The sequence below is a fragment of the Megascapheus bottae genome, unplaced genomic scaffold (genome assembly GCF_031878675.1).
Source record: "Megascapheus bottae isolate mThoBot1 unplaced genomic scaffold, mThoBot2.hap1 HAP1_SCAFFOLD_41, whole genome shotgun sequence".
In the NCBI taxonomy this organism is placed as follows: Eukaryota; Metazoa; Chordata; class Mammalia; order Rodentia; family Geomyidae; genus Megascapheus; species Megascapheus bottae.
The window spans coordinates 2,322,798-2,346,108 of NW_028327585.1; the positions used below are offsets into that span (position 1 = coordinate 2,322,798).

Genomic DNA, 23,311 nt, shown 5'->3' on the forward strand with positions numbered 1-23,311 from the left:
AAGCTCACATCCAACGTTCTCAAAGAATTCGGAACGCAAGGGCCCCTCCCCCACATCCCTTCACCAGTTCCAAGACATGGAAAGCTGCGACGCGCCATGGAAAGCAGCAGCTGGCAGAGGGGGCCAGCCCAGAGCCCAATTGCGGCAGAAACCAACATAAAACCAGGCCAGCGAACGGCGGAAGCAGCAGAACCCAGACTCAGAACGAGAACAGCAAGCAGCGGAACCCAGACTCGGAACACAGGCGGAGACGGAGACCCCAGGGGAGTGAAAGACTCCCCAACACCGTGGAGCACCTGCAGAGGGATGCAGAGGCATGAGTAATACAGTGCATCCCCAAACCCATCGGGAAAGCAGAGCGGTGCCAAGCAATAGAACTTAACTCAGACCCCTCCACCCCGCCTCACAAAGACTGGAGGGAGCAGGGGGGCAAGGAATTTAGAATCCTGTCCCTTCCCTCAACATCCCCCTCCCTCAGGCCATTGACTGGAGATTGACAGGCGGGCTACCTAAGACCCAGCACCCCACCAAGGGAGGCGGGGCTGTCCCAACTCCCACCCACCCAACGGGCTCAACCCCCAGCCCTCTGACTGGAGACTAACAGGCAGGTGGACCCTAAGACTAAGCACCCTACCAGGGGAGGCAGAGCTGTCCCAGCTCCCACCCGCCCACCAGGCTCCTCTCCCAGGCCACTGGATATGGAGAGTGGAGGTCGCTGGGACTCTGCCTTACAACAGTGAGTAGGGTGTGCAGGAAAATAGGAGCCAGCATCTGCCCCCCCTCAATTCTTGAGCGGGGCATCCTCCAGCTGGGAATCCTGAGCAAGACACCACCGAGGGGGCCCCCCACAGTCACAGACTCTGACACCCAATCCCGGAGCTCCAAACTTCATCAAGCAAACTTTACTTACACTGAAACCATACATAGATCGAAATACACTGATTGTCGGTGACTTTAACACACCACTTTCACCTATGGACAGATCAACAGGGCAAAAACTCAACAGAGAAACCTTAGAACTAAACAACTATATAGACCAACTAGATCCAACAGACATCTGCAGAATATTCCACCCAGCAACAACACAATATACGTTTTTCTCAGCAGCACATGGAACATTTTCCAAAATAGATCACATCTTAGGCCATAAAACAAACCTGGTCAGATTCAGAAACACTGAAATTATTCCATGCACTCTCAGACCACAAAGGCATCAAATTGGAACTGAATGCACATCTCCACCAACGAAAACCCTGTAACTCATGGAGATTGAACAACACATTGTTGATTCACCAATGAGTCATCCATGAGATCACAACAGAAATCCAACAGTTTATGAAATTTAACAGTAAGGAGCACACAAAATACCAACTCCTTTGGGACAGAGCAAAGGCAGTACTCAGAGGAAAATTTATAGCGCTAAGTGTCTACAACAACAAGTTGGAAAAATTGGAAACCAACAATTTAATATCTCACCTCAAGCTCCTGGAAAAAGAGCAACAATCCAACACTAATCCCAGTAGAAGAAAGCAAATTATTAAAATCAAAGCAGAATTAAATGATTTGGAATCCAAAAAAACTATAGAAAGAATCAACAAAACAAGGAGTTGGTTCTTTGAAAGAATTAACAAAATTGACAAACCCTTAGCAAGTCTTACCAAAAGAAGAAGAGAGCATATCGAAATAAACAAAATCGCAGATGAAAATGGTAATATCACGACAGAAATTACCAAGATTTCATTCTTTCTTGCTGTTGAGAATGAACACAAGATTCTGTAAGCATTGCTGGAATAGAAGGCAAATGAGGTAGTCAGGAAAGAACCTGTGTGATTTTGCCCCAGATTTTCCTGCTCAAAACATTATACAAGTTGGATGTGGTGGCACATGCCTTTAATCCTAACTACTCAAGAAGCTGAGATCTGAGGATCAAGGTTCAAACCCAGCTAGGACACAAAACAACCTGAGATTTAGCCTCAAGAAAATAGGAAGTGGGGCTTGGCTCAAGTGTAGGGTTCAGGCCCAATTCAAGCCCCAGGACCAACACTCCCCCTACACTAGAAAATGATAGCTAAATAAATAAATAAATAAATAAATAAATAAATAAATAACCAACTAACATGATGCAAGGGTTAGAAAATCAAAAACTTTTTCTCTTATCTTTCTCTCTCTTTTTTTTTGTTATTCGTGGAGCCTGGACTTTGAGCCTAGGCATTTTTTCCCAGAGCTCTTCAGCTCAAGGTTACTTACCCCATCCTGAAGCCACAGCAGCACTTCCTGTGTCCTAGGAGTTAAGAGTCTCAGAGTCTTTAGTGCCTGGCCTGACTATGAGCTGAACTCCTCAGATCTCAGCCTCCTGAGTAGCTAGGATTACAGATGTGAGCCACCATGCTGGCTAATAATTTTTTTTATGCTAGTCTTAGACTTGATCTCAGGACCTAAGCACTGTCCTTGGGCTTTCCTCAAGGGTAACGTTCTACGACCTGGGCTATAGCACCATTTCTGGTGCCCAGATCTTCGTGTATGCTAGACAAGCACTCTACCACTAGGCCAAATTTCTGGACACGCATAAAGCTTTCTTATGGGAGCAGAATCACTTTTTTCATATATTTGTTATTGTAATTAATAGAAGGGTTACATTATATTCGATAGATGAAAGGTGGATTACTTCATTGATACTTTTTCTCATGTCTTGGTCCCCATTTCCCTCCCCTCAGTCCCACCCCTCATCTTGTTTTCCCCCTTCCCTATCCAATTTCAAATAACCAAATACACATAAAATCAATATATCAGATAACAAAGTGAAATACTGTAACAATATTAGATAACCAAGGGACAGCAAAAGAGATGAGATATAACATAATACATTAAGGACAACAACCAATCATTATACGGCTTTTGTTTCTATATCCTAGAGGTCCTTTCATTTAGCATCATATAAGAGCAGAATCTTTTATGTTTCAAATAACACCGTAAACGCTTCACCTATAACCAATCCAGACTCCATTAATTGGTAGGCATCATAAAAGCAATTAATTTCTAGGTTAAACATGTAAAGAACCCTAGACATCCTCCTGGAGATACAGCACTTAATAACCATACAATATAAAATATCCCAACCAACCATCCTCAGCCAAGGATGAAAAATATCAGATTTGGTTTTTTTTCTTTATTCGTTTTGCTTTTTAGTCAATCATGGGACTTGAACTCCTGACAGGGTGCTGTCCCTGAGTTCATCAGCTGAAGGCTACCACCCTAACCCTGGGCCTGAGCACTGTCCGTGAGTTATTCAGCTCAAGGATACCACCCTACCCTTCAGTCAAGCCTCATTTTCCATTTTCTAGAGACTAATTGTAGATAAGTGTCTCAAGGTCCTTTTATACCTGGCTGGCTTTGAACTAAGATCCTCAGATTTCTCAGCCTCCTCAGTAGTTACGATACCAGGTGTAAACTACTGCACCTGGCTTATTTCAGGTTGTTTTTATTGGAAATAGAATCTGGATTTAGAAGTCTGTATTGTGGGCCAGTGAAAAGTTTCCATAAAGCGGTTTCTTACAGCATGGTACATCACTGCCATCCACTGCATTGCTCTTGAAGGGGACCTCAGACTTGTCTTCCCAGACCTTATCCATTAGCCTGTGGAAGAGATCCTTTGTCTTCATCCATTATATGTGAGATACCACGCTTTGCTCTTAAAGGTTTATTGTGATGTTGCATACAACATGATTGGAAGGACAGTAGGGAATTTTCATGCCTGCTCTTCAGTCATCCAGGGTATGGGTCCTGCCTATTTAGTGGGCTTAAGCTATTCCTCATGAAAATGGAGATTGTAGGGCATATTTGGATGTATAGACTTCAAATTGAGAGCACCTAAAATAATATAAAGGAAAATAGCAAAATGCGTTTTTGGAAAAGTAAATTCGTCAGTAGCAAGGACATAAGATCAGGAAAAACTTGGGTGCTTCCAAGACTAGCTGTGCAGTGCAGTTTTCATTGTCTAGTGTTACATTATTTATACATTTATTTCTCAATGTTTTATTTCTTATTCCAATATAAATAGAACTGACTCCATACAGTATTTTTAAATTGTTCATTGCTCACATAAGCCCAATTACTACTAATATTATTATTGTTATTATTCTTTTTGCCAGTCCTAGGTTTGGGCTCAGGGCATGAGGACTGTCCTTGGGTTTTTTCAAGTTCTACCATTTGAGCCTCAGCACCACTTCTGGCTTTTTTCTATGTATGTGGGACCAAAGAATCGATCCTGGGTCTTCAGCCATGCTAGGGAAGCACTCTACCACTAGGCCAAACCACTAGCCCCAATTATTTTTTATGTAAATATTATATCCTGTAACTTCACTGAACTTATTGATTATAAAAATGGTGTAGGGAAGACCACCAGAGGATGGCATGGGAGAAAGATCAGATTGGAAGGTTTTACGACGGACATGGGAAGACTCCAATTCAAGGGATTGGACACCCCATCTCTGCCTCTTCTGGCCAGGAGAGGTCCTTGATGGCCTTAGTTTCCTAATCTTTACAAATGAAGCAGAGGCCAGCAACTCCTTCCCAGGACCTATGGAGAATTAAATAGATGAGAACTAAGGCAGAGCAGTGGCTATGAGGAATCTCACCTTCAGCACCAGCCAAGGACTGGGTTAAAAAATTCAGTTTCCCTCCTTGCTCTCAGGAGGTTCCCATATACCTAGCACCTTCTACTTTACTCAACTCTTAGAAAGAACCAGTTCTTTCCTTTCCATTCCTCCCTTCTTTCTTTCCTTTTCTCTTTATGTCAGTCATGGACTTGAACACAGGCTCTGGACCCTGTCCATGTGCTTTCTTGATCAAGGCTAGCTCTCTGCCACTTTGAGCTGGGTAGCTTTACCTCTGGATTTCTGACTAGAATTACAGGTGTGAGCCACTGAAGTCCAGATCTTTCTCCCACCCCACTCCCTTCCTATCCATCCTCTCTTTTTGTTCCTTCCTTCCTCCATCACTCCCTTTCTCCCTCACTGGCTCCCCCTTTTATTACTTTGTCTTTTACTTTTTTTGTGGGTCATGGGCCTTGAACTCGGCCTGGGCACTGAGCTCTGCAGCTCAAGGTGACTGCTTTGCCCTTGTGTCAAGCCGCACTTCCCATTTTCTAGTGGTTAACTGGAGATAAAAATCTCAAGTCCTTTGGTGCCTGGGATGCCTTTGCACCCTGATCTTAGATGTCAGCCTCCTGAATAGCTAGGTTTACAGGTGTGAGCCATGGCACCAAGCTGAGACTAATATTTTTAAATTTTCTCTTCCATAGAGATTTTTACTTAGCACAACACATTTTATTAAAAAGCCTGGCTGTTTCTTTCCTTTTGTGCTAGCATTAGGTCATGAAATCAGGGCCTGGATGCTATTTCTGAGCTCTTTTGTTCAAGACTGGAATCTGGAATTCTACACTTGACTCACAGATTCATTTCCAACGTTTTTGAAGTTAAACAGCGATAGAAATCTCACAGTCTTACTGCCCAGGATGGCTTTAAACCACAATCCGCAGATGTCAGACTCTTGAGTAGAAAGGACGACAGGTGTGGACAACCAATGCCTGGCCTAGTTACTTTCTTTCATTTTTTGCCAGTCCTGTGCTTAAGCTCAAGGCATGAGCACTGTCCTTAGACTTTCTCAAGCATAAAACTCTACCACTTGAACCCCAGCAACACTTCCACTTTTTTTCTATGTATGTGGTACCAAGGAATCGCACCCAAGTGTTCCTGAATGTTAAGCAAACACTCTACCACTAGGCCAAACTCCTGGCCCTGGACTAGTTTTCTTTTCAAAAACTTTAATCAAGTAGTGGAATTTCTGGGTCATAGGGGAGCTTATGTTTAGCCTTTTGGGGCACTGCAATACTGCTTTCCATAGTGGTTGAATGAGTTTGCACTCCCACCAACAGTGTAGTAGTGATCCTTCCTGGCCACATCCCCTCCAGCATCTGTTATTATTCGTTTTCCTGTTCCTAGCCATTCTAACTGGAGTGAGGTGGAATCTTTGTGTTGTTTCGATTTGCATTTCTTTTATGACCAGAGATGTTGAGCATTTCTTCATGTGTCTATAGACCATTTTTGTTTCTTCTTCAGAGAAGACTTTAAGTCTTTGGCCCATCTTTTAATGGGATGGTTGTTACTTTGGAGATTACTTTTGGAGTGATTCAATTTTTTGAGCTGTTGATATATTTTAGATATGAGGCCTTTGTCCGTTGTATGTTTGGTGAAGATATTCTCCCATTCCTAATTAATGTACTAGCCATGTCCTTTGCCATACAAAAGCTCTGCAGTTTAATGCAGTCCCACTTGTCCAGCCTTTCTCTGATTTGTTGTGATTCTTGGTCCTTATTAAGAAAGTTTCAACCTGTGCCAAGGAGGCCTAGTGTATCTCCTATTCCTTTTGTAAAGTTTTCAGTGTGTCAGCTTTTACCTCCAGGTCTTTGATCCATTTGGAGTTAATTCTAGTGCAGTGTGACAAAGATGTATCCAAATTTAGTTTTCTGCACATGCTTAACCAGTTCTGCCAGCACAACTTGGCATTTACCCAACCATCCAGAAACTAAGGCATACTAAATCCACTAACACAACAATGTTCATTGCAGCACTATTCACCATAGCAAAGATATGGAACCAATCTAGATGTCTCTCAGTTGATGAGTGGATCAACAAGTTGTGGTATTTGTACACAATGGAATTCTATGCTGCTGTCAGAAAGAATGACATCGCCCCATTTGTTAGGAAATGGAAAGACTTAGAACAAATCATATTAAGTGAAGTAAGCCAGACCCAAAGGAACTTAGGCTCAGTGGTTTCCCTCATTTGTCATAATCAGTAGAAACCTTGGGCTCTACTAGCAGAGATGTGCAATAGAGCAAAACCTTGATACATAAGGCCATATAGTATGAAGCTAATTGAAATGATCTCCAGGATATTGAAACAAAAGCCATATAATGAATGATAGTTGTCCTTAATATACTATGTTATCTCTCATCTCTTTTGCTGTCTTTGGTTATCTCATAATGTTACAGTATCTCACTTTGATATCTGAGATATTGGATATATTTGTATTTGGTTATTTGAAATTGGATAGGGAAGGGGGAAAACTAAGATGGGGGGTTGGGGAGTAGGGTAATGGGGACAAAGATATGTGCAAAGGTATCAATGTATTTGAATTAATGCACCTTCTATCTGGCAAATATCATGTAACCCTTTTATTAATTACAATAAAAATATTAAAAAAAAACTTTAATCAGACTGGGAGTTTGGTCTAGTGATAGAGTGCTTGCCTAGCATGCAGAAGACCTGATGTCAATTCCTCAGTACCACATACATAGAAAAAGCCAGAAGTGGTTTGGTGGCTCAAGTGGTAGAGCTCTAGCCTTGAGAAAGCCCAAGGACAGTGGTCAGGTCCTGATTTCAAGCCCTAGGCCTGGCCAAAAAAAAATTCAAAAAACTTCCATCAAAGGCAGGGGTATCTAGTGTTGTACTGAAACACCAGCCAGGCACTGTGAAGAGGAAATACATGGCTCAACCAGCCTAGGGTTATTAAAACCAGTTCACACTGAGTAAACTGACTTTCACATAAAACAGATTTACCTAGAAGCGTTGAGAATCTATGCCTTAGTGCCAATGACTATAATCTTAGCTACAGAAAAAGCTGAGATTTAAGGACTGGAGGTCAAAGGCAGCCTGGACAGAACGATCAGGGAGACTCCAATAAACCACTAAGGAGCCAGAAATGGTAGAGTGTACCAACATTGAGAATAAAAGATTAAGGACAGCACCCAGACTATGAGTTCAAGCTCTATCTTATCAACAACACATAAGACAGACACCGACATACAGACACGCACCCAGAATCCCTCTACCCTGTTTGTCTCTTGGACATCACGTGTTGCATGTTACATGGATAGAGGAAAGGATTCAGGTCTGTGTGTGCCCCTGTGCTAGAACTTGAGCTTAAAGACTGGGTTCTGTCACTGAGCTTTTCTGTTCAAGGCTGGTAGTCTACCACACTGGCGGTCTGCCACATGAGCCACATATCAAATCCGCATCTTTTTTTTTTGGTGGGTCATAGTGCTTGAATTCATCCAGGGTGCGGTCCCTAGGCTCTTCAGCTTAAGGTTACCACCCTACTCCTGGGCCTGGGCATTGTTCCTCCCTGATCACTTCAGCTCCAGGCCACCGACCTGCCCTTGAGCCAAGACTGCTTCTCTTTTCTGGAGGTAAACTGGAGTTAAGAGTATCAGGTATTTTTATGCTCGAGATTGTTTGAACTTGGATGCTCAGATATCAGCCTCCTGAATAGCTAGGATTACAGGAGTGAGCCACAGGTCAGGCTAGCATGTAGCTGTTTAGGAGATAAGAGTCTCAAGGACTTTCCTACCTTGGAATGGCATTGACCCATAATCCTCAAATTGGTAAACTACCAAGTACCTAGGATCACAGGCGTGAGCCACTGGCTCCTTGTAGCAAGGTTTTAGGGAAAAACAGCTGGTGATATTTTCAGTCCCTATTCTGAACTGACATACTCTGAGACCTCTAAAGTGCCATCAAAGAAGGGTTCTGCCAGGATGAGTTAGTAACAGCCAAGGAACACTGCAGCAACAAACAGCCCCATCTTATTTCTACTCACAAAATGCATTCAAGTGACTTAGTAGGTGATTCTGTTCTTCCTGTGAGGAACAGAGGCCACCAGGTGGAGTCTCCACTCTGACATTCTTCCAAGATCATGGTAGCAAAGGGAAAGGAACACAGGGACTTTCAAATTGACCCATAGCATCTTCAGGTATGGTGTTGTAATCAAATTATTGTGCCAAACCTGGGAAAGAACAGAAAAGCATAAGTCTACTATGTTCTGAAAAAGAACGTAGGCACGTACATAAACATACTCACAAGTGTTAATATACCTACAAGTGTTGCGGGCCCAAAGATAAGAAATAACTTGGTGTATTTTTCTTTTTTTAATTTTTGTGCTGGTGGTGGGCAGTAGGACTTGAACTCGGGCTGCTGACTCAGTGATTTGAACCTAAGTATTTTTACTCAAGGCTAGTGCTTTATCACTTGAGCCACAGCTCCACTTCTGGATTTTTGGTGGCTAATTAGACACAACAGTCTCATAGACTTTCCTGCTCAGGCTGGCTGTGAATGGTGATCCTCAGCTCTTAGCTTCCTGCGTAGCTAGGATTACAGGCATGAGCCATTCCTGGGTCTTGAACTCAGGACCTGGGCACTTCGGTCACAGTGTCACTTTCAGTTTTTCCTGTTTATGTGATACTGGGAAAGTGAACCCAGGGCTTCATGTGTGCTAGGCAAGCACTCTATCACTAAGCCACATTCACAGCCCAGTCTTTGACTCATCACTACTTAACAGGAAAAATGAAACTACAGAGAAACAAAACAGAAGATGTGGCTCACATGGTTCCAATTGTAAGACAAAAAAGACCATCAAAAATATGAACTAGGGGACTGGGACTCTGGCCTAGTGGTAGAATGCTTGCCTAGCATTCACGAAGACTTAGGTTCAATTCGTAGGTACCACACACATAGAAAAATACTGCAAATGGTGCCAAGGCTCAAGTGATAGAGCTCTAGCCATTGAGAAAGTTCAAGGACAGTGCTCTGGCCTTAAACTCAAGGTGTAGGACTGGCAAAAAATATAAACTGGGGTTGGGAAAGAACACTTACACCAATAGTCCTAGCTACTCAGGAGGCTGGCACCTGTGGACTGAAGCTCGAAGACACCATGTGCAGAAAACTCCATTAGACTCTTACCCTGAATAAATTACTCAGAAAAAGCCAGAAATGGTACTGTGGCTCAGGAGGAAAACTTCAGGGGGGAAATAAGGCTAAGTGTAAATGCCCAGGTCCCACTTCAAGCCCCAGCAGTGGCATTGAAAAAAAAAACAGTTGGTGGGGTGGTTCACATTTGTAATCCTAGCTACTCAGGAGGCTGAGATCTGAGGATCTAGGCTCTCAGGCAGCATAGGCTGAGGACTTGACACTCTTATCTCCAATTAATCTCTAGAAAATGGGATGTGGGGCTTGGCTCAAGAGTATGATGTTAGTCTAAATCAGAAGAGCTCAAGGACAGCACCCAGGCCAGTTCAAGCCCCATGACCCACAAAAAAAAAGAAAGAAAGAATAGCCGGGCACTGTGGCTTACATCTGTAATCCTTGCTACTCAGAAAGCTGAGATCTGAGGATCAATGTTCAAGGCCAGCCAAGGCACTAATGGCTCTTCTCTCCATTAATCATAGTTTACAGAGAAATTAAGGTGTAGAAACACAGATGGTTGATGATGAACACACGCAGCAAATCCACAGCAGAGCTTAGGATACAGTCCTTGCATCCAGACCCCTTGAGGAAAGAGATTCAAGAAAGAAACACACACACACACAAGATACAAAGGGGAGAAACATTAGCCTGGCTATCAAGATTTGAATCTTGGGTTGAGGAAAGAAGTGTTCTAATGTTCTACATTTTCAGAATAGTAAAGATCTACCATAAAGGTGGGTGTGCGGGCTCAAGCCTATTATCCTAGATACTCAGGAGGTGGAGATCTGAGGATGGAGGTTTAAAGCCAAAAGTGGGCACAGACTGGGAGACACTTATCTCTAATTAAGCACTAGAAAACAGGAAGCGGGACTGTGGCTCCAGGTTTAAGGTGGTAGCCTTGAGTTCAAGAGATCAGGGACAAACCCAGGCCTGAGTTCAAGCCCCATGACTCACAAAAATAAACATACATAAAGATCAAGCTGACTACTCCTGGCAGTTTGCAACAACTAGGTAGAATTGCTACTCCACTACTAATTAGCTCTGTGTCAAAGAACCCACTGGGCTCAAGATACCAAAAAAGATAACAGCCTGATACTGAGGACAAAAGAAAACCATCAACCTCAAAGTCAGCCTCTTCCCTTGAGGACAGCCAATACTCACTCAAGTCTGACCCTGATACACAACCCCATAAACAAACCTGAAATGTCCTACTATACAAAGCAATTCAAGCATGCCATATACTTGTCAGAAGATGAGAGATTTGGAGTGATGTGATGTGCCGGAGCCAGTCGGCCAAGGGTCCTCGAAGAGTAGGGCTGAGAGGCTAAAAGGAAAATAAGACAGAGACAGAGGGGTTCGGGAGGTCCAGAGCAATTGCTGCATCTGACAATTTTATTAAACTGCTTGTCCATTTTATACCTTAGTACAAGAGAATAGAAAGCAATTGCTTATGTTGGCAATCAAGCTACAGTTCCATACTTGAATAATAACAAGAATTCTCAGAAGAATTATTGTTTGCATAAAGAATCATCTACTCTCAACTATCATGTAATTCTCAGCAAATCTATCTCCTGGAGGGAGAGGGCAACCAAATAATTCTGGGAATACTATCAAAGCACACTGACACGACCCGTGAGAATATACGCAAAAAGGTCACTCCACCCTTGCATGAAGGCAGGAAGAAAGTACTCTTCACCCTTTGTCCTCAATATAGGCCTTTCGAGTATAACTCTGTTAGACCCCAGACTTATATTGGTTTCCCACAGTGATGGAGCAGGAAAATGCTAGTCCAAGCCAGGTACCAATGATTCACACAAGGGACTAAGATCTGAGAATCCTGGTTCTAAGCCTGCCCAGGCAGTTACTGCTGTAAGACTGTTTTCTACAATGAACAACCAAAAACCCAGAAGTTGGGTGCCAGCTATGATTGAAAATTTCTAAAGGTCAATGCACAGGTCCTGAGCTCAAGCCCCAGGATCTGAATACTCATACACATATGAAGGAAGAAAATGCTAATTTAGTAGAAATGCATGTACACATGTGCAGGTTCATGAGTGAGTTTCAAAGAGGCACAATTCTGACCATGATCATGTGATCATGATCAGTTTGTAGTACAAGAAACACCATGTCCGGGGGCCAGGAGTTTGGGAGAGTACTTGTCTAGCATGCACAAAGATGGAGATTCAACTCCTCATTACCACATAAATAGAAAAAAGCTGGCAGTGGTGCTGTGGCTCAAGTGGTAGAGCTCTAGCCTTGAGAAAGCTCAAGGACAGTGTTCAGGCCCTCGTTTTAATGCCCAGAAGTGGCAACAAAACAAAACAAAACCAACCATGTCCCATCAGATCAGAGGATGGAAGGAAGGTATGAGGCATTCTACTCTCAGGGAACTGAAACTCTGGAACATTTTGGGGCATTCCTCCACTGGTACACCTCTACTACTGAAGATTCAAAAGTGACAAGTTCCTGAGGAACCAGAAATTCTTCTTGCACTCCATGCAAGGGATCTGAAACTCCAAGAAGATCATAGCACTCACACCCCAAGGAATCCACAGGGCTCCACAAAGAAATAGTAAGGGGAAAGCTTCAGAGAGTGAGGGGAGCAGGTAAATTGTAAAACAGATTGCCTGAGAAGAAATACCAGACTCAGCAGGTGGCAGTGATGGTGGGGAGGAGAGGTGAAGAGGGAACCAGTCCTACCCAAGGCATCATACCCTGGATACAGACATGCAGACAGGGTGCTTTCTAGAATGAGAATGCTTGAGCAGGTTTGGGGACAGGAGTAGGCAACAGAAAAAAAAGAAGACTAAAAAAAGTCTGGAAATTTGATGCTACAGTTCTGGATTGGTTATCAAGGGCCCTGGGTTCTAATACTAACTCTTTTGAGTGGATAAATCTCTGTACTAGGTGCCTCAGTTTACCTCATCCAGCATTAATAATAACAGCAATAATAATAATAATAATAATAATAATAATAATAATAATAATAGGAAGGAGCGCTAACCTTTCCAGAGTCATCTGTCAGTACACAGACATGAGGAGGAGAAGAATGAGCTGCAGGTTTGTAGTGAAACCATTGCCTGGGAGATGGATGGAGCGTCCCTGACCTCAAGTCAGTCACTTAACTGGCCGCATGGCCCCTGATCCCAGTCGGGCTGCTGGTGCAGAGCCAACAGTCCCATGTAGGGCAGGATAACCAGGGCCACCAGTCCCAGAGTCACTGGCCGCAGAAGTTGCTTCTCCTTCTGCTGAGTCAGGGAACAGTGGCCTTGCTTTTCCTTACTGCAGGGTGGAGTCGAGGGGCAATGATGAAACTAGCAGGAGCCAAGCTCTGATTCCAAGGCACTTCCACTGCACTTCTGCTGCTCACTTCTGGTGAATTGGATGCTAACCATCAACTCGCTGGCAGGGGGGGATGAATGCCGAATTACCGTGGCCAGCACCAATGTTGGGCACCATGGACTCACCGCGCTCAGAATTCTTTCTTCTCCACTTAGTAAGTTATACATCCACCTTCTTGTGGAAGGTTCCAGTCTATCTGGGTGTGACTTGGGGACTCCAAACATGAGATCTCCCACCTTCTGCAAGGCGATGGTGCATTCCGCTCCTCCCCAGCTGACCACAGATGAGAAAGTGCCCTGGTAGGCTTGTTGGGAGGCAATGGGTGCTTTCTGGGTACAGGTAAGCATGGTGCTGTTTTTGATGGGACAGCTCTCAGGCCCAGAGTTCAAGCCCCATGAGCGACACACACAAACATACACATAGTAGGCTCAACTTGGCTTTGTTAACTGGGTAATTAATGCTTAGCCTCTTGAATTGCCTGATTTCTTTGCACAATCCGTATACTAGGTCTTTTACTTTTCTATAAGTGCAAAAGCCTCCACTGAATTTGCAGGGTGTCTTTTTTTTCATATGTTAGAGTTACATTATATTCACCAGATAGACAGTGCATTACTTCACAAACATTGATACCCTTTCTCATGTCTTGGTCCCCATTTCCCTCCCCCACCCTGCCCTTCATCTTATTTTCCTCCCTTCCGTATCCAACTTCAAATAACCAAATACGCACGTATACAATACATCAGATTACCAGGTGAAATACTGTGACAATATGAGATAACCAAGGGACAGCAAAAAAGATGAGAGATAACATAGTAGATTAAAGACAATCATTGGAAAGACAGTAGGTGACGGTTTGGCTGTTCGGGTACTGCTCCATGGTGCCAGCCATTTTCCCATGGCGTCCGCCGAGGAGATTCAGGTTTGCTCGCCACCTCTCCCACCTCCGTCTTCTCCTTCGTCTTTGGACACGTTTTCCCCTGCGAGAGTGGCTGGAGGGCTCCGAGTTGGAGTGGTGGACCCCCTGGAGGAGGTGGCACGGAAGATCAGAGACACATCGTTTTCATTAACCAAACTTCTTGAGGCCACATCTGCAGTATCAGCTCAAGTGGAAGAGATTGCCCTTAAACGAACAGAAAATGCTTGCTTCCTTAAGACTTGGAGAGACCTCTTGAAAGAAGGCTATGATTCTCTGAACCCTGCCAACTGACTATGACTGTATAATTCACCTTCTCATATGGATTTGCACATGTGCGGCATATATAGGACAATCTCCAACATTTCTGTGTACTCAGAATAAATTTTCTTCTTCTTTTTCTAGACCTTTGTGAAAGCATAATATTGGTGTGATTTTTTTATGTTAAAAAAGATGTGTTTATCCTTCCTTTCTGTTCTTTAAATGTTTTGAGATTCCTTTACAAAAGTTATTTCTCTCAGCAGATAATTTTAACAGTGCCTTAGTATCACCAGATAATTGTTTTGAAAGATGGTGCATGTCAGAAGATCATGTTACAACCCAAGCGATATGACTAAATTTGCCCATATAAATCAGCTCCCAGCTCTATGAAAACAGAGACAAGTTTATGACTTCCAGACCTACAGCACCTGACACTCCACAATTTTTTGTTCAGTAAAACATTTGGCAAACATGATTAAAAGCTTCCCCCCTCTTTTTGGGGGGCATGAACACTAAGATCATTTTCCTAAACAAAGATGTGTGAATATGAACTAAATGGGAAAAAATTCTCCCAATGGGACTTGAGGGGTGTGTGTGTGTGTGTGTGTGTGTGTGTGTGTGTGTGTGTGTGTATTTTGAGACTGGATCTCACTATGTAAACAAGGCTAGCTTCATACCGTAGGTTCTCCAGCCTTAGCCTTCATGAGTGCTGGGATTGCAGGTGTATACCACCATCCACAGCAGGGTGAATTGAATTTTGATAACTTGTTGTTATTGTTGTTGTTGTTGTTGTTGTTGTTGTTGTTGTTTTTGTTCACTGGGCTTGAACTCTGGGCTTAGGGGCTGTCACTGCGCTCTTCAGTTTAAGGCTTTTGCCCTGCCCCTGGAGACACAGCACTATTTCTGCTTTTCTGGTGGTTAATTGGAGATAAGTCTCTTAGACTTTCATGTCCAGGCTGGCTCTGAACTGTGATCCTCAGATCTGAGCCTCCTGAGTAGCTAGGATTACATGCGTGAGCCACTGCGCCAGCTAATGATAACTTTATGAAACAGAGAAGTAAATTTTCCCATTGCGTGATGCATTTGGAAAAATCGTTTACTTTAGAGAATAAAAGTATGTCTAGAGAAAATATGCCCTTTACCCCCATTTTATATTCCTGATAGTCATTGGACTTAAGCTTGGCCATAATTATAATTCCTGAGCTTTTTTGCTCAAGGCTAGAGCTCTACTATTTGAGCCATAGCTCACCTTTTTGATAAGATAAGATTCTCTTGGACTTTCCTACCTGGGCTGGCCTTCAATAGAGATCCTGAGATCTCAGCCTCCTGAATTGCTAAGAATACAAGGATGAACAACCAATGCCCAGCTCCCAACTTATTTTTAAGGTTGATTGCCTTCACAGTTAATATTTCTCACATTTCACATTTTCATGTTTGAATTACATTATCTGTTATTGCTCTTTAATAAATTCAGAAGAGACTATGTTTCTAATGTGTTAAGTGATGTAATGTTTTGTATGATTTGACCTTACTGACCATGTTTAATTTTAACTATCATGTCATGAGATACATCATATATTTATGACTTTTGAGCATCTTTCATGTGATATTTTAAGTCTTTGTAGATCTATTAATGTATAAAGAACAATATTCAAAATCCACACAGTGGAGCTGCAATAGGGGCCAAATGGATGGGCAAAGAATAGTAAGAATGGTTTTATTTAGTATGTTATGCCCTAATTCTTCTTTTGTTTGTTTGTTTGTTTTGTTTTTGGCTAAAAGCCATATATGATTTAATTTCTATACCAAAGAGATGTTTGCTTCAGTATAAGACAAATATTTTTCTTAAATTTTCTTGTATATTCTGAAAACTGTGATTTTTAAAAATGTATAAAAATAAATAATTATCAAAAGCAAAAAAAGGACAACCATCTCTCATTATATGGATTTTGTTTCTATATCCTGGACGTCCTTTCATTTAGCATCATTCTCTATGGACTTATGTATCTAGGTTTTGTTCTATTGTAAATATCTTCTAGGAGAGCCCAAGGTTTCTATTGATTAGGACAAATGAGGGAAACCAGTGAACCTATGTTCCTTTCAGTCTGGCTTACTTCACTTAATATGATTTTTCTAAGTCTTTCCATTTCCTTACAAGTGGAACAATGTCATTCTTTCTGACAGCAGCATATAATTCCATTGTGTAAAAATACCACATCTTGTTGATTTACTCATCAACTGAGGGGCATTTGGGTTGGTTCCATATCTTTGCTCTGGTAAATATTGCTGCAATGAACATCCTTGTGCTAGTGAACTGTGGACCTGGGCTCCTCAGCTCAAGGCTAGTGCTCTACCAATTTGAGCCATAGCACCACTTCTGGTATTTTAGTGGTTCATAGGAGATAAAGAGTCTCATGTACTTTGCCTGGGCTGGCTTTGAACCAAGATCCTCTGATCTCAGCCTCCTGAGTAGCTAGGATTCCAGAGATGTGCCTTTAGCATTTGGCAGAAAACATTCTTGTGATGTACAAAAACCCACAAACAATATGGCTACCTTGTTTTAAAATGATTTCTATTGTGTATCGCAACACAATCTAACTGAAATCTACAGAGTACAGGTAAACACACATAGCCATTTAAGTTTTTTTTACTTCTTTTTTATTATAATTAATGGAAGTGTTACATTATATCACGAGAGAGAATGTGCATTACTTCACAAACCTTGATATCCCTTCTTAATTTTTTTGGGGGGGGCCAGTCCTGCGCTTGAGCTCAGGGCCTGAGCACTGTCCTTGGACTTTTGTCAAGGTGAGAGCTCTACCACTTGAGCCTCAGAACGACTTCCAGTTTTTTTTCTAAATATGTGGTACCGAGGAATTGAACCCAGGTCTTCGTGCTTGCTTGGCAAGCACTCTACGACTAGGCCAAACTCCCGGTCGCTAATTTTTGTTTTTTAAATTTTATGGATCTACATTTTGGGGTGTCCACAGCTTGGGATTTTTTGTGTTGAGATCTTTATGCCAGTTCTGGGCTTGAACTCAGGGCCTCAGCACAGTCCTTGGACTTTCTCAGGCTACAGCTCCACCACTTGAGCCACAGCACCACTTGCAGCTTTTCTGTGTATGTGATACCAAGGAACCGAACCTGGGTCTTCATGCATATGGGCAAGCACTCTACCGCTAGGCCAAACTCCTGGCCATGATTATTGAAGCCATATAAAATTTTAATCTTCTGCTGCCTTGGCTGAGGATGGTTTGTTTGGATTGTGCCACTCCTATGAGCAGTTTTTTTTATGTTACATCTTTATTTGGTCCTGTATCTCTAACGGGATGGTCAAATTCTTCACATGAATATTTGATAACATGAGCATTAGGGAATTCTCAAACCAGGTTTATATCCTCTGTATTGATGTCTCTGGCCAAAGCAGGTTAAATGACAGATCGCAAGTCATTGCACAAGCAAGCACTGAATATTTAAATAGTGTGAAATGTGCCACTTGACAACTATTATTATTTTTTCCTGAATTAATTTTGGGTGAGAAATATTGTTATAACATGGTATTTAAATATGTAAATGAATGAAGTAGAGTACAAATGCTAAATGCAACCCTAGGATACTTTTACGTTAATAGAAAAATAGTTCATACATCCCTAAGTGTATTTCAGTCTTAACTAATTTCAATGAAGTTTCAGGGATTTTTTTGTTTCAATTAATTTGGGAAAAATATTTTAAATTTAATTCTGTTTGTATATTAAACTGGAAATGGAGTTGCCTTTATAGTATTTATCTACCAACTGATGGACTGTGGATTTATCTTTGGTGGAGAGTTTAATACTCTATTTGAGACAAAAAAGATTATTCTCTCATAAGAAGGCTTTATGCTTTTCCAGCCTATGTATAATGTTTAAAGTAGGAAAATTTCTGGCAAAATCAAAGATTCTGACTACCTCATTTTCCTCCTTTTGCAGCTATACTTCCAGAATCTTCTGTTCATTGTCAACAGCAAAAAGAATTAAAAAGAAAGAAAGAAAGGCTCTCTGATGAGTTGCTTTTTATTTCTAACATACTTTTACATTTCCAGGTTTTGAACCTAAGGTATCCAAGCCTTAAAAGCAAGACAAATTGAGCTTCTGCAATATGTTTCTAAATCAGATAAAGATGACTTGAACCTTTAGCCGATTACAAAATGTTATGGTCTGCTTAAACTGAGTGCAGATTTGCTGCAGGGTGTTTCTAGTTTTTCTGATGTGAGAAAAAGCTGTCACATTAGTGATGTCTTTCAATGACACTGCGGAGGTGACATGGTTTTGTTTTTGTTTTTGTTTTTTGTCAGTCTGGGGCTTGAACTCAGGGCCTGAGCATTCTTCTTGTGCTTTCTCAAGGCTAGCGCTCTACCACTTGTGCCACAACACCACTTCCTTCATTTTCTATGTATGTGGTACTGAGGAATCCAATCCAGGTCTTCCTGCATGCTAGGCAAGCACTCTACCAGGAAGCCAAACTCCAGGGCCCAGGAGCATTCTTTACTGGGGAATTTTTTTTGATGGTCATGGGACTTGATCTCTGCACCTTGGTGTTGTTCCGGAGTTCTTCAGTTCAAGACTACTGCCTTACCCACTGAGCCCGAACACCACTTCCAGTTTCTGGTGGCTAATTATCTCACAAAGTCTACGAAAGTCTCATTGAAAGTAGTACTTGGACTGGCTTTTTACCGCAATCCTCAGATCTCAAGCCCCTTGATTATCTAGGATTATAGGATTGCATCACTATGCCCAGCAAGGGAAAATTCTTTTGGTGCCGTGTTTCTTGCATCATATGAACTCATGTTGAATTTGTGTGTGTGTGTGTGTGTGTGTGTGTGTGTGTGTGTGTGTGTTTTCCACCATTTTACTATCAAATCTTTAACAACCTATATACTATGTTGTCTCATTGGATTTTTCTGAAAAATTGTAACATTTTCACGTTTTTGTTTTTTGTATTTTTGCAGTTTTGGCTTCTGGGATGCTAATGGGCCAGGACTAGGGCTTGAACTCAGGGCCTAGAGCACTAGCTTAGATTTATTATTTTTTTTCCTCAAAACTGTCATTGGGGCAAGGAGTTGGTTTAGTGGTAGAGTGGTAGACTGGTAGTGTTTGAGAATATTTATGTGGTATTTGAAGAATCAAACCAGGGCCTCCAGCAAGCTAGGCAAGTACATTACCACTAAGCCACATCAAACCCATTAATTGCCTTCTTTTGGTTTGTTTTTTGTGAGTCCTGGGCATTGTCCTTGGGCTTTCTCAAGGCTAGAGCTCTACTACTTAAGCCACAGTACCATTTTTGGTTTCTTGTATGTAGTACGGAGGAATTGAACCCATGTCTTCGTGCAGGCTAGGCAAGCACTCTAACACTAAGCTAAACTCCTGGCCTTGTTTTTGTATTATAAATGCACAGTGGGGTATAAGTATGTATCTGCCTATCTTGAGGACAATTTTTACAGAAGACTTTTCACAGAGAGGGTTGTAATGTTCAGCATGGTTGAGACTAAAGATTAGGTAAATGAAATCAGCATCCCATCCATCTGCATCCCTCCCAAATATATGCATATCCTGTTTTGTTCTCAGGGTTATTTTTTGGGTGTGAGAGCCCGTGCAAGGGCTTGATTCGTGGCCTGGATGCTACCCATTAGAACTTTTATACAAAGCTTAGGCTCTGGCATTTTAACAACAACTCAACGTTCTGTTTTTTTGCTGGTTAATTAGAGGTAAGAGTCTTACAGAATTTATTGCATGGCTGATTTAGAACTGAAATCCTCAGATATCAGCTTATCTTGAGTAGATAGGATTACAGTACTTTTACAAACTGTATGCTCACATCCATCTCTTCTGATCCAAACACTCATTGTTCAATCTAACTGACAAGATGTGAGGAAAGATAATTGACTATATAATTTACCAGATGGGCTTATAGTGAGTACATATTTCCACTTCCACTCTGAAACCAGAGAACTGTTTCTGATACATATTTCCAATATCTCCCATAGAGGAAGTGATGTTTGAGTATATTTCCTAATATTTCAGATAGGGGATGGTTTTAGTGTTTGGAACTTGACGGGCAGAGTGCATCAACTGTGTTGTGGGCACAGAGCTGATATTTCAGACAGGAAGATTTTCATCCCAGACAGACTTTTAATCCAGATCCTCTGATTTCAGGCCTTGATTAGCTAGAATTACAAGTGTGAGCTGCCACCACCAGCTGGTTCATTTTGGAAACCTTAATTGCTTCTTATTTGTTCCTTTTTCTTTCTCGGAAGATTGATCTAAGTTTGCTGTTTGTGCATCATATTGAGGGATTTCTATAATACTACTCGGCCTCTTGAATCGTTAATATTTTTTCATCAGCACTGGATGAATGAAATTGATTTAAAGCCTGTACTATTTTCCTCCTGACATGTAGGGTAAATTACTTATGTTCATTTATCCTTGCTTTTGCTTTCCCAAAGCAAGCAACATGTTTCTGTAACACCCTACTTCATGCGGTATTATAGTTAGAAGCTATCATCTGCACACTTCAGAATAGTCCCTGCTTTTATAAACTTATTAAAATATTAGGTAGAAGAATGGTGACTGTTAGCTTCATAACTATTCCATAGGTTTTACTCTTTAAGGCTCATTAACTCAAGAACGGATTAAATATACTCAAATAATACTACAACATGCCTGCTACTGATCTGATGTGTGTGCAGATGATAATCAGATTTCTTAGGATTACTGAAACGATTTCTTCAAATTTTCAGGAGTAGACGGCTATGCTAACTGGGAGGAGATTGTAATGATGCTGAAATTCTAGGAATTGGCTATGAAGCAGAATTTCAGGGCAGAGTATTTCCTACGGACATAATTTCTAAGGCTCATATCAAGTATAGAAAAGTATAACACCCAATAATGGAGTACTCAGCGTCACATTTTATTTGTTTTATGTGAGTCTTAGGAATTGAACACAAGGCCGGGGAACTGTCTTTGAATGTTTTTTGCTTAAGGCTTATATTCTCCCATTTGATCCACAGCTCCACTTCCAGATTTTTGGTACTTAACTGTAAATCAGAATCTCATGGAATTTGTCCATCTGGCTTCAAACCTGATCCTGAGACATCAGACTCCTGTGTACATACGATTCCATATGTCAGCCCCTAGAGCCTGGCTAGTATCACTCAGATATATATATATATATATATATATATATATATATATATATATATATATATATATATATATATATATAGTCAGTCATGGGTCTTGAACTCTGGGTCTGGGCCTGGGTTTTGTCCCTGAGCTCTTCAGCTCACTGCTATCACCCTACCCCTTGAGTCATATATCCACTTCTGGTTTTCTGAAGGTTGATTGGAGATAAGAGTCTCATAAACTTCAGTTGCCAGGCTGGCTTTCAACAGCTATCCTCAGATCTCAGCCTTCTGAGTAGCTACGATTACTGGTGTGAGCCACCATGCATGGCTAAATTATTTTTAAGTCAACATTTTAATAAGTTGGTATACAATTACATGAGTAATGAGTACGTTTCTTGAGAAGATTGTTACCCCCTCCCTCGTTTTTCTCTGCTTTCCAGCCCTCAAACTTCTGCTGAGGGAGTACAGGTTGTACAGTTCATTTCCATTCAGTGTCTTATAAGGATCACTGTTGAATTGGTTTGCCCTTCATTCTTTGTTTTTACCATTTTATTACACACTTTCCCTTCGCTGCATCAGATAAACCAATATACAAGACACAGGGTACCCAAAGCAAACACAGTGACTATAGAGGATAAAACTAAAGCAAAAAGAACAAAAGAGGTAAAAAGCAAAGTAAAAGAAAGAACATCATAGAGTACCTTAGAAGCAACAACATAAAAAAAAACCTTGGGGTGAAAATGAAGCACAGAGATAGAGTGCTTGCCTAGCATGTATGAAACCCTGGATTACATTCCTCAGCACCACATAAACAGAAAAGCTGGAAGTGCCACTGTGACTCAAGTGGTAGATTGCTAACATTGACCACAGAGTGTCTCAAAGTGACAAAACTTTGTCACATTTAAGTCACGCTTCAACACTTTGCTAATAACCAGTTACATCATTTGGAAGAAAGTCCAATTTTCAAAAAATCACTAGTCAGGTGCTAAAGGGTCACAATTGTCATTCTAGCTAGCCAGGGAGATGGTGGTTCAAAGTCAGTGCAGGCAGAAAGACTGTAAGTTTCTGCTCTCCAGTTAACCACCATAAAATTAAGTGGAGCTGAGGCTAAAACTGGTATAGCATAAGCCTTGAGCAAAAAGAACTCAGAGACTTTGCCCAGGTCCAAAGTTCAAGCTCCCCACCAAGAATGAAAAAAAAAGATCCTAGATACTTCATTTTAGAAAATGTATCTGGATATCTGAGCAGATTTTTCCTAATCTTTCCTCATTTATCTCATACAACCACATAATCTTGATCCTCATCTGACTAATACCTGCTTTGTGCTTAATAAATTCATTCCATATACTCCAGTAGAATCTGGACAGCTAACATCCACTTACCAATGCTTTATTCTACATTTAGTCCAGTAATGTCTTCATACCATCTACACAGTCAGCTAGATCACCTTTCCACAAGTATCATTGAGTGTAGAACATTCAGAATCCTAAGCAATTGTTATAAAACACCTTGATTCATTTAGAAAAATTTTGTACTACTTAGAGCAAATCCAAGAATGGTCTTTACCTCCAGCCTCTTTTTTTAAGATTTTATTAACATTGATATTTATCTCATATTTCAAATATCATGATAAACAAACAAGTATTCAAGAAGGGAATCTATATACAATCACTGGCACACAGATTATAGAATATAGTTAAAATTAAGCTGAGTCTTTGTATGTCATAGATACATATTAATCAATATAATAAAACACATGACCATAGAGTCAATCATAGATTTTTATGTCTATGTAGTTATGTTTATATCTCCAAGACTATGTCCATAACCTTG

The 23,311-nt window shown here is 41.3% G+C and overlaps 1 pseudogene; it reads left to right on the forward strand.

Annotated features, from left to right (window-relative positions):
- Window positions 1-14,037: 14,037 nt before the first annotated feature.
- Window positions 14,038-14,349, forward strand: LOC150039607 (uncharacterized protein C4orf46 homolog pseudogene; annotated as a pseudogene).
- The last annotated feature ends 8,962 nt before the right edge of the window (window positions 14,350-23,311 follow it).